Genomic DNA, 15,807 nt, shown 5'->3' with positions numbered 1-15,807 from the left:
AATATGACATACATTAAACAACCTGGGGTATTTCACTCTTTCAATACGTATTATAAGGGAAAGCCTGAACAACAAATGCTATTAGTGCGACTCGAATCCTGGCCACACTTGGGGCGTAAACTACAACTAAGGTTACTAAACTATTAGTAAATTTATGTTTTGGTCACTGTGCTTCAAAAAGTTACAAAATGATCACTGAACTATTCGAAAATTTTCATTTAGTCACTAAATTAATTGAAACTTTCTATTTAAGTCACTAGGCTGTTAAACTTTAAAAAATAAAAATAAAATCTAGCTAGTGAGCTCTAAGTGATGATTCAATGATTGGTATGGTGGATCAGTACCCGCCTATAAGTAAAAAAACATACCTTAGATCCAAGTCAATCTAACCATCAATGTCAAAGATCGGAGAAGAAAGTTGTTTGAATTTTGGTTTGCTGATTTGTGATGTTCAAAGTTGTTTCATTGAAAAAAAAACTGAGTTGTAGAAGAGAAAGGGAATGAGAGCTTTTGATTGATACAAGTAGTGCGAACAAAGGAATCCATACAGTAGTGATTTAATAGCTTGGTGACTTAAACAAAATTTTTTGAATAGTTTAGTGATCATTTTGTAACTTTTTAAAGTTAAATGACCGAAACGTAAAATTACTAATAGTTTAATGATCTTGGGTATTATTTACCCAAAAAAAATACCAGTTTTGACTTTTTGAATAGTCTTTTAGTTACTAAACTTTAAAAATTCATAATTTAATCATCAATATTTATGATTGTGTTGATATCTCAAGAGAGGCCTCGAACACTACATAACTTCTAAGAAAGGCCAATGTGAAGGTATTGTTTTCTCCAATGGAGGCCTTAAGATTTTGTCCCCCAAGATAGGGGTGCCTTGTAGCGTGAGATGGTTCATATAATGGTGCCACGAGCCTACGGGGTTTAGACAATCGTGCCAAAAACCACAAACGATTCTTGAACAAGTCAAACCATAAAAGTTGAAGAGTTTGTGTATAAAGAGATTTGAATCATTAAATCTTGTCAAAACAATTGGTTAGTAAGAAGATAAGAAAGGGCCTTTCATGTTGAATTTGATAATTATGAACCTTTCAAAACCTCCCAAGTCTATGCTTTTAAGCCAATTAAGAAGTGAGGTGTCCTCATGCCACCCCACCATCGATATGATCAAACTCCTAAAAGAGATCATCTAATCGAAATATCAATTTTATAAAGATTTTGAACACAAAAATTAAGACTACATCTACTTAAAAAGATGAAATCAAAGTAACTATCTAGCGAGGGCGCCTTAGTCAGGTCACCAAGCAACCACATATGCAACAAGCGCAAAATAAGGTTGAGACCTAGAAAACAAGGCCAAGGCACTAAGAAACAGGGCTCGTGCGGAGATAAAAATGGTAGGAAGAAACCTAAAAACAACATAAATGCTCACACCTCTTTGTAAATGGGCATTTTTGACCTAATTCGTGGTGTGTCATAGATAAGAAGATGGGGAGTTGTACCCTTCATCTACCCAAGTTGCCCTTTATCCAAACTGCTTGGAAGTTATAAAAGGCTAAAGAAAAAAAACATGCTTTGAAGAGTACAAGAAACCCATCAAACTGGTGCTTTAACAGATAATCTCGTGCCTGATATTGTTGTGGAAGGAAATGATATGCAAGAAACTAGAAATGAACTCTATATTGATGATCAGATTGATTTTCTTTCCACTTGAACTAAGGAATCAAGACAATATCCTCCACACACTTAAAAAGACCCCTTCCTTGAATATGGATATATCATGGAAATATACTCTCAATTGCTAATCAGAGATACACAAAAGGATAAATGACCAACAAGACATTGCACTAATTGACAATAACCTCGTTGACCAATCAACCCTCCTTCACTGATATCTCCATCAAGGGGATAGGTATTCAAAGGCATCGACCCAAATGAAAATATCTTGCCAACCTAATGGCATAAGGTGCACGACTAGCAATGATCAACTTACTGACTTGCTTAACCCCGCTCTTGCAACCTCACAACTTCAAGCATCTTCATCTCTTAAGACCTCAATTTCTCTAAATCTCTTCTTGGTTCTCAGCTTTTCCAAAGTCGCAGTTCACTCATTTGGGAATCTTAGCCTTTTAAGGTCTCATCCTTTCCAAAACTCTTCTAAGGACTCAACTCATTTAAAGCATCACCTACAACAGCTTGCCCTTTGGACTATTTCTTTACAGTAAGCTAATCTTTTTCAAAATCTCCCCTCAATCTTTGTGATCTCAAAAATCGAGGCCACACCCCTCCTTGATGCCAAGACGGAGGCCATGCCCCCTTTGATGCCCACACTAGGTGCTAGGCAAAGGCTTGATGCTAAGGATAAAGGCCATGCCCTTCCTCAATGCCATGGTGCTCGCATCGAATGCCAGACCAAGGTTTGATGCCAAGGCAAAGATCATGCCACCCTTGATGACACAATCCTCGACTTTTCTCCTCGGCTTAACCACTCTTGTTAATGAACCAACTCTTTCTTTAGTTCTCACTAGAAGTTGGTTGTTCTTTAGCTGGATGTAATGACATCACAAAGCTCAATAGATATCATCGTAACCGCCACAACTAGGGGTGAGCGTTCGGTCGAATCAAGTGAAACTTTTTTGAGTTAATCGAGTTCAGGAGTCCTATTTTATTATCTTAATTCAATTTAAAATTTTTTCGAATCGAGTCGAGTTGAATCGAGTGAAATTGTTCAAGTTAAATTAAAAAAATTAAACATGTCAAATAAAAACATTGTTAGTATAACTAATTTCATATTAGAGCACATAAATTTGAGACCATATATATTTGAAATTTTTTGAAAACAAAATAATAATAAAATAAGATATTTGAGTATGATAAATTTGAATAATTAATTAGGTCCAAAATTATTATTTTAGAAAAAAATTAAAATGTTTTATATATTTTTCAGAATTTTTAAAAATTAAAATTTTATAAATTTTTGAAATTTAAAATTATTTTAAAATCTTGAAAATTATTTTGATTTTTTTTTGTAATTTTGTATAGAGAGTGACCAATTTGCTTATTTTCAAAGTTGATAGGGACCAAAAGAGTATTTACATAAATATGTTATTCGAATTATTCGAATTGTGAAATTCAACTCGACTTGAACTCGAAACTCGAATAGAGTTATTCAAGTTGACTCGAATAATTCGAATAACTCGAATTTAATTTTTTTCTAATTTTTTTAATTGAATCGAGTTTTAGTTACCCCTAACCACCATCATAAACATAATTATCATTGAAGCTTGTGATGCGTTTATGAAAGGTGAGAGATGTTGGTTTTATTTTCGAAAAAAAAAGTATTTGCAGTAGAATTTTAAAATTTTTATTACAAGAACAACTCATAATATTTATTATAATAAAACATGTAAATCATAGTGCCTGTGTACGAATCTATTTGATGTTGCGATGAGGTGGTCAAATCGTAGGGAGCTTTCTAGGAAGGTTTTTGAGATTTCTCACCAATTTGATTTCAATTCTAGTTGATGTAAGCTTTTTTACTATTCTCGAATTTATTAATGCTTGAAGAGTGAGCTCTAAATTAAAATTACAAAGATAAGATATCAAAAAAATCGAGAATGTGAATTTTCAACAATCTCTCTTAAATTTATCATTTGTGTGTTATACTTATAAGATACCTTTGATGCCTTAAAGTTTTATATGATCACCTAATTTAGTCACTTTTATTCTAACTTGTTTACCAATAATAAAATCATCATCACTTACCCAAGTAATGAGTAAACTATTTTTCTACCTCTAGTCATGTTCGCTTTTCATAAACCAATTAATGCCATTGAAATGATATCATTAACTATTTATTTGAGTTTTGGTTCCAATATTCATCATGTATAAGTTACATACCAACTTTTTGCTTACTACTTCAAGATGTATGAATTTTAAATATATCATAACATGTAAGTCATACAAATATAGTCCTTCACTTACTCAAGATTAATGTAAGTACACAATAAACGTCACGAGTGAATTAATCTATAACGAATTTAGATTCTTGCATCTTGGATCCATTTTAATGTATTGTCAATCCATACAATTAATTTGAGAGTTCTTCTTGCTCTGATAGCCAATACAAGCTAGATATCTTTGTAATTGGATTATAGACGACATAACAGTCCTAATATGAATCATTTGCTCACATTGATTCTATAGACTATGGGCTTGTAACACCCCTAACCCGTATTCGTCGCCGGAACAAGGTTACAAAGCATTACCGAAATATACAGATCAAGGAAACAGATATTTCATTTTATATAGTATTCATGTTAGAAATTAAACATAAAGTCCCTTATATGAACCCTCGAGGTCCAAAACATGCATTAGAAACGAGTCGGGACTAAACTGGGTACTTAGAGAATTTTTCACAAAATCTCAAAATTTTTACTAGGTGTAGGGGTCACATGCCCACGCGGTTCACACGGCCAAGGGACACGCTCGTGTCTCAAACTGTGTAACTGTCTGACTTGGGTCACACGGCCAAGCCACACGCCCATGTGCTAGGCCGTGTCTAAATACCTGAGCATTATGTTTTGAAATTTTAAAGATGCAGGGGACACACGACCAAGTCACGCGCCCATGTCTCTGCCCGTGTGGCGTGTCTCAGCTTGTGTGGATGAAAATAGACTATTTTCCAAGCCATATTTCTCATTCCATTTTGTCATCCTCCTACACCAACACTTTAACACATTCACAATCTATTATAGGTCATTTAACCCAACACAAAATCAAGTCCTATACATGATATAATACCTCATATAATCAAGTATACACACCTACTTAAATTACCAAGTTCACATATATGCATATCTTATCAAATATGCTAACTTAACTGAATCATCAATATGCCAATATAATTTCTATCAATCAACCAATTTCAAACACATACCAAACATATTCATCACAAGCCATTCCAATGGCTAGTTACAATTAAAGCATTTATATGCCGATATTGGCCAATTAACCTATACATAACCATAATTGATTTACCATATATATACCGAAATGGGCTGATGGATAGTGTGAGTGATCTCCACCAAGCTTCCAATCCAACGAGCCTCCGAATTACTATAGAACAGGGGAAAATAAAATAGAGTAAGCATAAAATGCTTAGTAAGTCGTATAACATAGTAATTAACTTACAACTCATTTCAATATAAACATACAAGGCACATTCAATCAACTTGATCACGAGCCCTAACACATATCCTCATCACCTTTGTTAGTCGTATATTTCATATGAATATCAAGAAACATGTATGGGCTTAACAATAATTAGATTTCCATGTACATATACTTTCCACATCATATATTCATATAACATATACAAATCATATTCTTGTATTTCAAGTACATTTTCATAATAATTCGTCTCGAGTTTAGATTATTTCATGTCGAAACTTTGCCCATTAAATCATTTGAAATGCCAGTGTCACACGGGTAATACACTCAAGGTGTACAAATTTATAATCATGGATGAACATACTCATCAAACAAATTCCATATTCATATATTATCATCTCGTATCTCCATATATCATGTATTATCATTTTCATGTATTTCAGGCAGATACGTGTATTAATTAATTTCATGTTCATATTTTCTCATGTCAGGATTTTACCCGTTGAATCATTAAAAACATCGATGGATACATAGCTAGTACACTCGAAGTGTACAAATCAGAAATCCGTCAATTCATATTCAGGAGTGCTATTTAAAGCACATAATCGAGAAATCCTCTCTCAAGCCATATAATAGGAAGCTCACAAAAAGCCATTAATCGGGAAGCTCACAAAGAGCCTATCAGGAAGCCTATTCGGGTTATATCACAGGAAGCACATAAGAGCCATAATCAGGAATTTCACAAAGAACTTTTAATCAGGAAGCTCACGAAGAGCCTTTAAACATGAAGCTCACGAAGAGCCATTAATCAGGAGCTCCGGATAGCCATATATCGGGAAGTTCAAGCGAGTCATATCAGGATGCTCATAAAGAGCTGCATTTGTGTCTGCAACATATGTAGGATCACAATCGATCATATAACAGGACGTTCACAAAGAGCTGCGGTAGTCTGCAACACATGCAGAATCACTACCAATCAGGATGCTCGTAGGAACCATATAACGGAAAGCTTGAGAGGGCTTATAACGGGATGCTCGTAGGATTTGTGGTGTGTCCGCAACACATGCATGACCACAACAATTTGGGAAATCCTGTATCCATCGAATTCCATTATTCAAACAGGTTTTAATATTTATAGGGCTTTGTCGGATATGTAACCAATTTCATATATTTGGCATTTATACAATTCACATACACAACATTGAATTCAAGCATATAAATATACACAATTTAGTTACACGAACTTACCTCGACAAATGTTCGTGCATATAAAATCTACTAATCCGACATTTTTTCTTTTCCTCGTTCTAACTTCAAATTTGGTCTATCCGAATCTATATGAATGAATTTAACATTAATTAATGTTCATTTCAATTCAATTCACATCTTAGGCAAAATTAGGATTTTCCCCTAAACTTTTAATTAATGATGATTTCATCCCTAGGCTCAAAAAATAAAATTCATGCAATTTAATCCTTATTCCAAGCCTAGCCGATTTTTTACATGTAAAATTTACAGCCCATGTATTTCATAAAATTTATAATTTTTCCATGAGTTTTACATCTTTTCAATTTAGTCCCTATATCATAATTTCATCAAAATTTCCTTTACAAAAGTTGTTTATCTATCAACAACCTTTCATTTTCTACCATAAAACTTCATAATTCATCTATGTTCATCCATGGCAAAACCCTAGTACCTTGATAACTTTACAAATTAATCCTTGAGATAACTAGATTAAGTTATTACGATCTCGGAAAAATAAAAAATCATTAAAAACGGGCAAGAGTACTTACCTAATCAAGCAAAATAAGTTGTCTTGAGCTTAGGTTTCCATGGCTAGGGTTTTCATGCTTTTAATTTGGGAAATATGATATAAATGATGATATTTTTATTTTTATTTATAATTTATCATCTTTTATTATTTCACTTTCCAATTTCATCCTTTTCTTTATTTTATTTTCCATGAATGAATCATCATCCTTAACCACTAAGCATTTTTAATGGTTTATTTGTCATATAAGGACATCAAATTTTGAATTTCATAGCTATTTAATCCTTTTAGCTATTAGAACTCAACTTTTGCACTTTGTGCAATTCAGTCCTTTATCAAATTAAACATGTAATTGGTAAAATTTCTTTACGAAATTTTTATACGATATTACTATCATACTATAGACCATAAAATAATATAAAAATAATTTTTCTTCCAAAATCAGGTTTGTGGTCCCGAAACCACTGTTCCGATTTTACTGAAAACGAGCTATTACAGAGCTATTCAAATTACGTATAAATATAATTAGTTGTCTTCTACATTACAAAACAATATTTGTTATGCAATTTTTCATTGGTTTAAAAATTTTGATAATTAATGAATCGATATTTGTACATAGAATAAAGAATAATAAGTGAAAAATATTAATTAATCAAATTGAATAAATGCAATAATTACTGCAAAAATTACTACACTAAGGCACAATCCTAATAGAAGAGTGTAGGTAGTAAAAAGGAAAAATTGTGTCTCAAGAATGGTCTAGGAAGGAAAAGTAAAAAGCCTCTATATAGTTCCTTTCCCCTCACATAATCCCTCGTCTACTTACAACAAGTAGTCAATCAAAGGACTACCTTCGCAAGCACTCTGCCTTTTCAGGCATATTGTCAACAACCTCAATGGGGGATTAAAATCCTTATTCAAGTGATGTGGATGCCACCTGTTTATTTATTTGCTTTGATTACATGATCATAATGCAACACAACTAATAAATTTATGAAAAGCATCTCATATCCAACAGGCAGCAAAAAACAATGACAAGCAAATGAATGTTATGTTTTCCTGCATTAGGTATAGTAATTTTATCATATTTAATGAATTACGAAAATGATCAAATTAATTATTCATAAAAATATACAAATGTCTACGTTGATAAGTAATCATTAGTTTTATATGTATAAACAAATCTAGCTCAATGATTACCTATTTAAACTAATAAGAGGTTGTATCATAAAAATTATTTTGAATGTAGAAGATAAAATTTTATTACTTAGTTATCTAAAAGTATATTCCATAGTCCAATGGTGAGCAATTAACTCTGTTGTCTAAAGTCCAAAAGAGAAAGATATCTTGTCTTGATTATCGGAACGGGATTAACTCCCAAATATATATATAAATAGATAAATAGATAAACACACACTAAAGCATTTGAAGAAACTAATCTTATGTGTTATGTTGACACCATTTTTTTTATTTAAACGGGGTCGACTTGGATTTTGAAAAAGAAAACGAAAATAGGAGTCGCCACCAATCTTTTTTGATGAGGTGTGATCGGGTCACCTCGTAAAGCGGTTGTTTTTAATAAACAATTTAGATTTTATTAAAACAACGATTTTGATCCACGAAATTAAAAAAAAACAGGTTCGGAGTCGCTTACGCACGAGGAAGGGTTAGCACCCTCGATACGCCCAAAATTGGTACCTAGTTGATTAATTAGTGTCCTTGAGTCGAAAATTAAAAGCTCGAAAAGAATTTAAAAATATGATTCTTCTTTATATTGTGTTATTTAAAAATGCTTTAATTAAATCAAAAATAGAAAATGTCTCCTTATCTCAAAGTAACAAGATGTCACACCCAGTAAGTTAGGACCCGACATCTCATATTTTGAGAGTAAGTTTGCATTTCACTTTATATTTAAACCTCATTTATTTTAATTTTAAAAGGATATTCGGTTACTTAGAATCAACGAGAAAAATCGAAGCTCAGTAAGTTAGGGCACGATTTCTCGAATTTTCTAAATATAGAATATTGCCTTTATTTTTTGAAATTTTATGTGTTTGAAATTTAAAAGGATATTTTACTATTTGGGTTTAACGAGAAAATCGAGACCCAATAAGTTAGGGTACAATTTCTCAAATTTCTAAAATGCAAAATATTGCCTTATTTAGCAAAATTCCATTTCGAATAATAGCGGGTAATCTATTTGAAGGTAAGCATTTGTTTTGTTTGGAATAAAATAAAGTAACCTAAGTTGGATAACTATGTCGGAGTTTAATTTACAATATGATGACGTGAAATAACAATATAATAATAAATATGAAATAATGATACATGGATAATTACGCAAATGTATGACAATAGTATGAAGATAAGACTAAACTAATTATGGTACACACAATGACAATACACACTCAACATACATTATTTGAATACTAATATTAAAAATTAAAGACGAATGAATTAAGTAGCATATAACAATTTCAAAATGAGTAGCATAAAACAAATCGAACAAATAAAATGTAAAATAATTTTAAAAAGATAAAAGTGAGCTTTGAATAAATAGTATGGAAAAGAAATTTAAAAATCAATTATATACAAAAATAAATTTTAAAAATATTATGTATGAAAAATTTTAAAATAAATAATATCTGTACACATAAAAGCTTAAAATAAGACAAATCTTAAAATAGATAATAAATAAAACAAAAAAAAAGCAGATAGTAGTTGAAAAAGATACAAACCGATTTAAAATAACTAGCATATATAATATATTTTAAAATAAGACAAAATAATGTATAAAGTATTAAATCTATAAAAACATGAAATAAGTAAAAATAAAGAAGTTTGGAAACGATCAGTATAAAGAATTTCAAAATAAATGGCAAGAGAAACAATTTAAATTACATAATACATATAAATTTGAAATGGATAGTGCACACATATATTTGAAATAAATAAAAAAATATAAAAAACTTGAGATAAATACTAGTCAATCTAAAATAGTTTAAAATAAAATAATATATAAAAGAAAATCTTAAATAATAAAAGAAACAGTTAAAAAAAATACAAAAATGGTGTTAAAAGGTTAAGGGTGCGATTGAAATCATAATAAAATAAAGGGGCATAATTAAAAGTTTAAAAGAAATGGAGCAAGGGATTTAAATGAAAAGCTCTGAGGACACAAGGGACTGACTGTGAGAATTTCCCATCCCTTATGCGCATCACCTTGTGCAGGACCAGATTGGAACAAGCGAAAACTTATGTGGCCAAAATTAAGTAACTGGAAAAGTGCATCGAATGTGCCCTAGAATTGGAAGGACTAATCGCGCAAAATACCCATTAGGGTAATAATAAAAGAAAAAAATTTACTCCTGCCGTTTCATTTTGCTGCGAAGAACGCAAAAATAAAATAAAGGGAGAATCCCTTTTCTCTGCTAGGGTTCCAAAGGTTCCCACCGACGTCACGCCTCCCCACCGCCCGGTGGCCAGAGCCATGCGATGGCGCCTACTATCGACGCATTGAAGTGCATTTAGAGGTCGAGGCTATGGAACGGGGAAACAAAGGGAAAGAGAAAAGCTTTGGCCCCTCCTTGAACCCAAGTCCGGCGATGGTGGAGGACCATCAACGGCGGGCCTAAGGGCCGATTCAGGTAGCTTCTTTTCCTTTCCTTTTTTATTTTGATTATTTAAGATCGATTTGCAGAAAAGAATAAAAATAAATAAATAAATGTGCAAAAGATAAAAAAGAAGAGAAAACAATTCGAATCAACCTTTAAATCTTGTTTTTTTTTGTTTTTTGATTCCAATATCTGTGTGTTCGTAAAAAAAGTACAAAGAGATATTGTGGCTTTTTTATAGCCAAATTACAAAAACCGTTCTATTTCTAATCCTTGTCTTTTGCCATTTATTATTGTTGTTGCTTTGTTTGGTGGTCTCTTGCAGGTGTCAGACACGCGTGGAGGAGGCATGCTGGCGGCGATTTAACAGAGGCGATGGCGATGGCGATGGCGAGCCTAGATGCGGCCTAGGTGCGGCGCACCTAGGGTTCTCTTTTCTTTTTCTGCTATCTTTTTGCTGTTGGTTTTGGGTTTAGTTGGGCTAGGTTTTTTAATTTTTGTTTTGGGCCATTGTTATTATTTTTACTGGGCCAGCGAATTTGGGCATCTACAGCTGCCCCTCTTTGCTCGTTTTCGTGTAACGAGAACAGAGAAAAGACTAAGAAGGATCAAATTTGCCTGGTCTTGCCGAGGCTTGACTTCTTTGGGTGCTTCTCTTCAAGTAGCTTCATTCAAGTCCACTGTGCCTTCAGGGGATGAGATTTGTGGTTTTAATCCGCTCCACTGCAACTTCAGGAAGATAGGATTGGTTTCTTTCGTCTGCTCCACTATAGCTTAGGGAGATAAGACTGGATGTGATCTGCTCCACTACTGCTTAGGGAGATAAGATCTGTGGTTTTAATCCGCTCCACTGCAACTCCAGGGAGATAGGATTGGTTTCTTTCGTCTGCTCCACTACTGCTTAGGGAGATAAGACTGGATGTGATCTGCTCCACTACTGCTTAGGGAGAAGTGAGATTCACCGTTGTGGCTTCAATCTCTTTAATTGCAATGTCGGGGAACAAGATTCGCCGTTGTAGCTTCAATCAGTCCCACTGCACCACCAAGGAAGTAAGATTCACCGTTGCGGCTTCAATATTTTAAATTGCAATGTCGGGGAAGCAAGATTTGTCGTCGTAGCTTTAATCTGCTCCACTGCATCACCAGACAAGTAAGATTTGCCGTTGCAGCTTCAATCTTTTTAATTGCAATATCAGGAAAGCAAGATTCGCCATCGTAGCTTTAATCTGCTCCACTGTATTGCCAGAGAAGTGAGATTCGCCGTTGTGGCTTCAATCTCTTTAATTGCAATGTCGGGGAACAAGATTCGCCGTTGTAGCTTCAATCTGATCCACTGCATCGCCAGGAAAGTAAGATTCGCCGTTGCGGCTTCAATCTTTTTAATTGCAATATCAGGAAAGCAAGATTCGCCGTCGTAGCTTTAATCTGCTCCACTGCACTACCAGAGAAGTGAGATTTGCCGTTGTGGCTTCAATCTCTTTAATTGCAATGTTGGAGAACAAGATTCGCCGTTGTAGCTTCAATCTGATCCACTGCACTGCCAGGGAAGGTAACTTCGTTGATCTGTTCTCTGGGGAACATGACCTGTAGAATCCATTTCATGGACCTACTTATGCCTAGTGATTAGGATGTCATCATCAAAATGAATCGAATGCTCCTAACTAGATGTGTATGTATGATATTTACATGGAATGATATTTGTATGAATGCAGAATGAGAATGATCCCTTTTAATGTTTGGGTTGTCATTTAGGCTCTATTACCAACACGTCAGAATGCCATCTTGCCCGGCTAGTAACACTCATCTCCCACTTAGCCGGATTGCCCCCATTGTAATCTTCAAAGTTCAATCCGTTGGAATCTTCAAGGTTAAGTCCACGGTAATTTTGGGACATATAGTTCTAGCCATCTTCCTCCCACTGAGTATAAGATCTGGCTCCTTCCCAATCCTCTCCCACTGCAATTCGAGGATACAGGCTCTTAATCTCTTTGGTCACTTACACCATTCCCAGGGTGTTGTACCAAATGTTTATGCACAAATGTAGAACTTTTCTCTTCCGAGAAACTTCTTCTTAACACTCGGTGATCATTGCTCATTTGTTCATTGAAGCATTGTCACCAACACGACATTTTGTCATTTTGTTCAATCCATGCTTGGACAACAAAATTCAAAAGGATGGTCTTAATTTAGACTCCCTTCTTAGACAATTCGATCTTTAAACCTGGTGTGTTCCAAACAATAGTCCTGTTTCAGGTTCCTATATTATTTAGAAGCTTTCAAAGTAATATGCAGAACTCCTTCTGCTTGAATATTATCAGTCCATTAATCGTGATTTCAATGAAAAATGGTTGAAAAAGATTATCAAAATAGACAAGATGAAATTTTGTCGAGAGCAAAGCTCAAAATGAATGAATCAATCAAGATAGCAAATTTTGCTAGAATAAAAAAAATAAGAATAAATTAATCAAGATAGTGTATTTTTTCAAAAATAAAAAAAATGAATAAAATGGAAATAGGTGCCCTAGATATCGTAGCATGAGCTTCTCTGCCCCAAACATCTTGAGGACCCCTTTTGAACTTGATATGTGTTTAGAAATCCTAGAAGACTTTGTTGATGCCCCGAGATGTAGCATCTCTCCTTCTTATTAATTCGGAGAGGACAAGACTACCACATGCCCCACCTTCAATCAAAATTTGAACTGCCCATTCCTGGGTTTTCAATTCAAAACCCCTTTGGTCTCAAGGCGCCCTTTGCGGGTTTTCACCTTGGCCTCTCCTTTTTCTTTTTCATTTTTTTCTTTTTCATTTTTGTTTCCTTTTTTCAAATGAAGTATTCATTGCTTGAATCAGAATTCTCAAGATTAGGCATGATGGGTGTCGAATCCACCAATATAAACCTACGCCTTAGTTTGCAAATTATGCAGTATAGGGAGTAGGTCGATCCCTCAGAGACTGGTTTACTGTAAATTGTTGCTCTCTTGACCAGATTTATGTCGGGGCAGCTGTCGTGCCCAAGACGTTCGGGGGGATAAAAATTCGAAAATCTGAAATTAACAGGAAAATAACGTCAAAAGTAAAAGTTGAAAACAGAATAATAAAAACTGTGAAATAAATATTAAGAAAATTTTAATTAGAATAAGCTCAGCTTTAGGCACGAATTTTCCTCGTCTTTGAACCGATCCTCGAAATTGGATGAACTCCTCTTTTCCAATAAGCTAGTTATAGCTACCAAGGACGCCTCGGACACCAACTCTTCCTTGTGTAAATTAGTTATGGAACGTCCAATAACTAACCCTTACCGATCGAACAACCACGAAACGTTTGTGATTTAGAACTCCGGTAGCTTTGCGTTCTAGAAAAGCCTAGCTCGAACCAGTGCCCTCAACTGCATGGGGCATTTAAATCCGGTTACTACCTCCCTTGACAGAACCAAACAACTGTCTCCACTTGGCACGCCAATGTGTTCACAGAAAACCAATTAGAAACGTTCCTTTCGGAATTCCAACTGTACGTCTAACCACACTAAATCAAACGACGTCTTTTTTGACTTAGTGTTGATCTGACTTTATGAGTTGACAAAATCATACTCTTAATCCAGAGAAGTAATAAGTACTTGAATTTTAGGAGTTAAATGGCTCGGGTTCGTAACTCATGGGTTTTGACGAGGCTAATTTCGGCCTAAAGCTGAAAATGGGTTTAGTTGGCTAAGGTTTGGGACATGTTGGTATTTGATAAAGTAATTAAGGTAAATGGGTGAAAAATGTGGGTGATGTGATTGAGTATGGGAGTTGGAATATATTAAAGTGGGGTGGTTGACTATTTGGAAAAAAAATTGAAAAAGGAATTGCAAATGGTGATTAGCTATTGGAAATTAAAATTTGAAGGAAAGGAAACTAAAGAAACAACAAAGGCTACGTAGGAAGGAGAGAATTGAGAGATAAAAGTTAAATATTTTTTGATTGATTAAATGATGAACAATACAAGCTCTACTTATACTAGTTGATTTACTAAATTAGGAGCTAACTAGTCATAGGAAATTAAGGAAAAAATATTCCAAAATAAAATAAATCCCAAAATATTCTCCCACTAACTCAAAAATTTCAGCTAATTAATCTTGGAAAAATTCTACTTTGGCCCTCCTTCTTTGCTTCTTTCTTTAATTTGGCCCAATTGTTTCATTTTTCTTCTATTTAGCCTAAAATTGCATTCCTGCACAAAATTCAATAAATATGGCAAAATTAGTGGTGCATTCTAATAAATCAACCAATTTAAGTTACATAAAATATGTAACTTTAGTATTTAATCAAATCCCCCTACTTAGCTTATGCTAGTCCTCAAGCATTTTGTATGTATCTGTAAAAGAAATTTTTTTTCCAAAATAGGACTTGATACTCATGGTTTGCACAATTCAACAATTCAATCCTAGCTCATTAACATCTCAAATAACCTAGCCTAATAAGTAAGTAAATATATTTCAGAATTTATGAGAGCTTGATAGGCTTACCTTTCATTTATTATATTATTTATTTATTTTTGTACTTAGGACATTATCAAATTTTTTGACGCGAGGCATGATGACAACCCAAGCACCATGTTCCGGTTACTCAATTCAGACGTCTCTAAGCGGGTTATTTCGCCATTCTCATGATAACTTGTTAGCGGAGTGAGTGCAAATAAATTGGACAGCCACACGAACCTTTTTACGCGAGATGTGATGACAACCAAAGCACCACGTTTCGGTTACTCAGCCCGATGCACAACCCCAATTGTTCACTCCTAACATTCGTATCAGAGGAGTATTATTATTATTTTTTCTTTTCTTTTTTTTTCTTTAAAGATGAAATAAGGTAGGCAGTCAAGCAAACTCATAATTCCTAAAAATTTCTTACCCACTAAGTCTAGGTTATTAAAAAGTTTATGTTAAAGAACTAAATAGCTAAATAGGTCAAACCATAAGTGTACCATCCCAACTTAGAAGAAAAATTTACCTTTTACCGAAAACATGCAAAAATAGCGATGACAGATAAGCAAATTTAGAACCAATTTATGTTTCCCTCCCCCTACTTATTTTACATTGTCCCAATGTAATATTAAAGAATAAAAGTAAAGATAAGTAGGAGAAAGAGAGAAAAATAAACTCCCCATGTATTTCAACGTCGTGGAGGGCGGTCTTGTAGGTAGAGTGGACCTTAACTGAAATAAAAAGAATTTTCTGGGTTGACATGTGGAATTTAATTT

This window comes from Gossypium raimondii, chromosome 10 (genome assembly GCF_025698545.1).
Source record: "Gossypium raimondii isolate GPD5lz chromosome 10, ASM2569854v1, whole genome shotgun sequence".
Classification (NCBI taxonomy): Eukaryota; Viridiplantae; Streptophyta; class Magnoliopsida; order Malvales; family Malvaceae; genus Gossypium; species Gossypium raimondii.
This window is presented reverse-complemented; position numbering follows the sequence as displayed.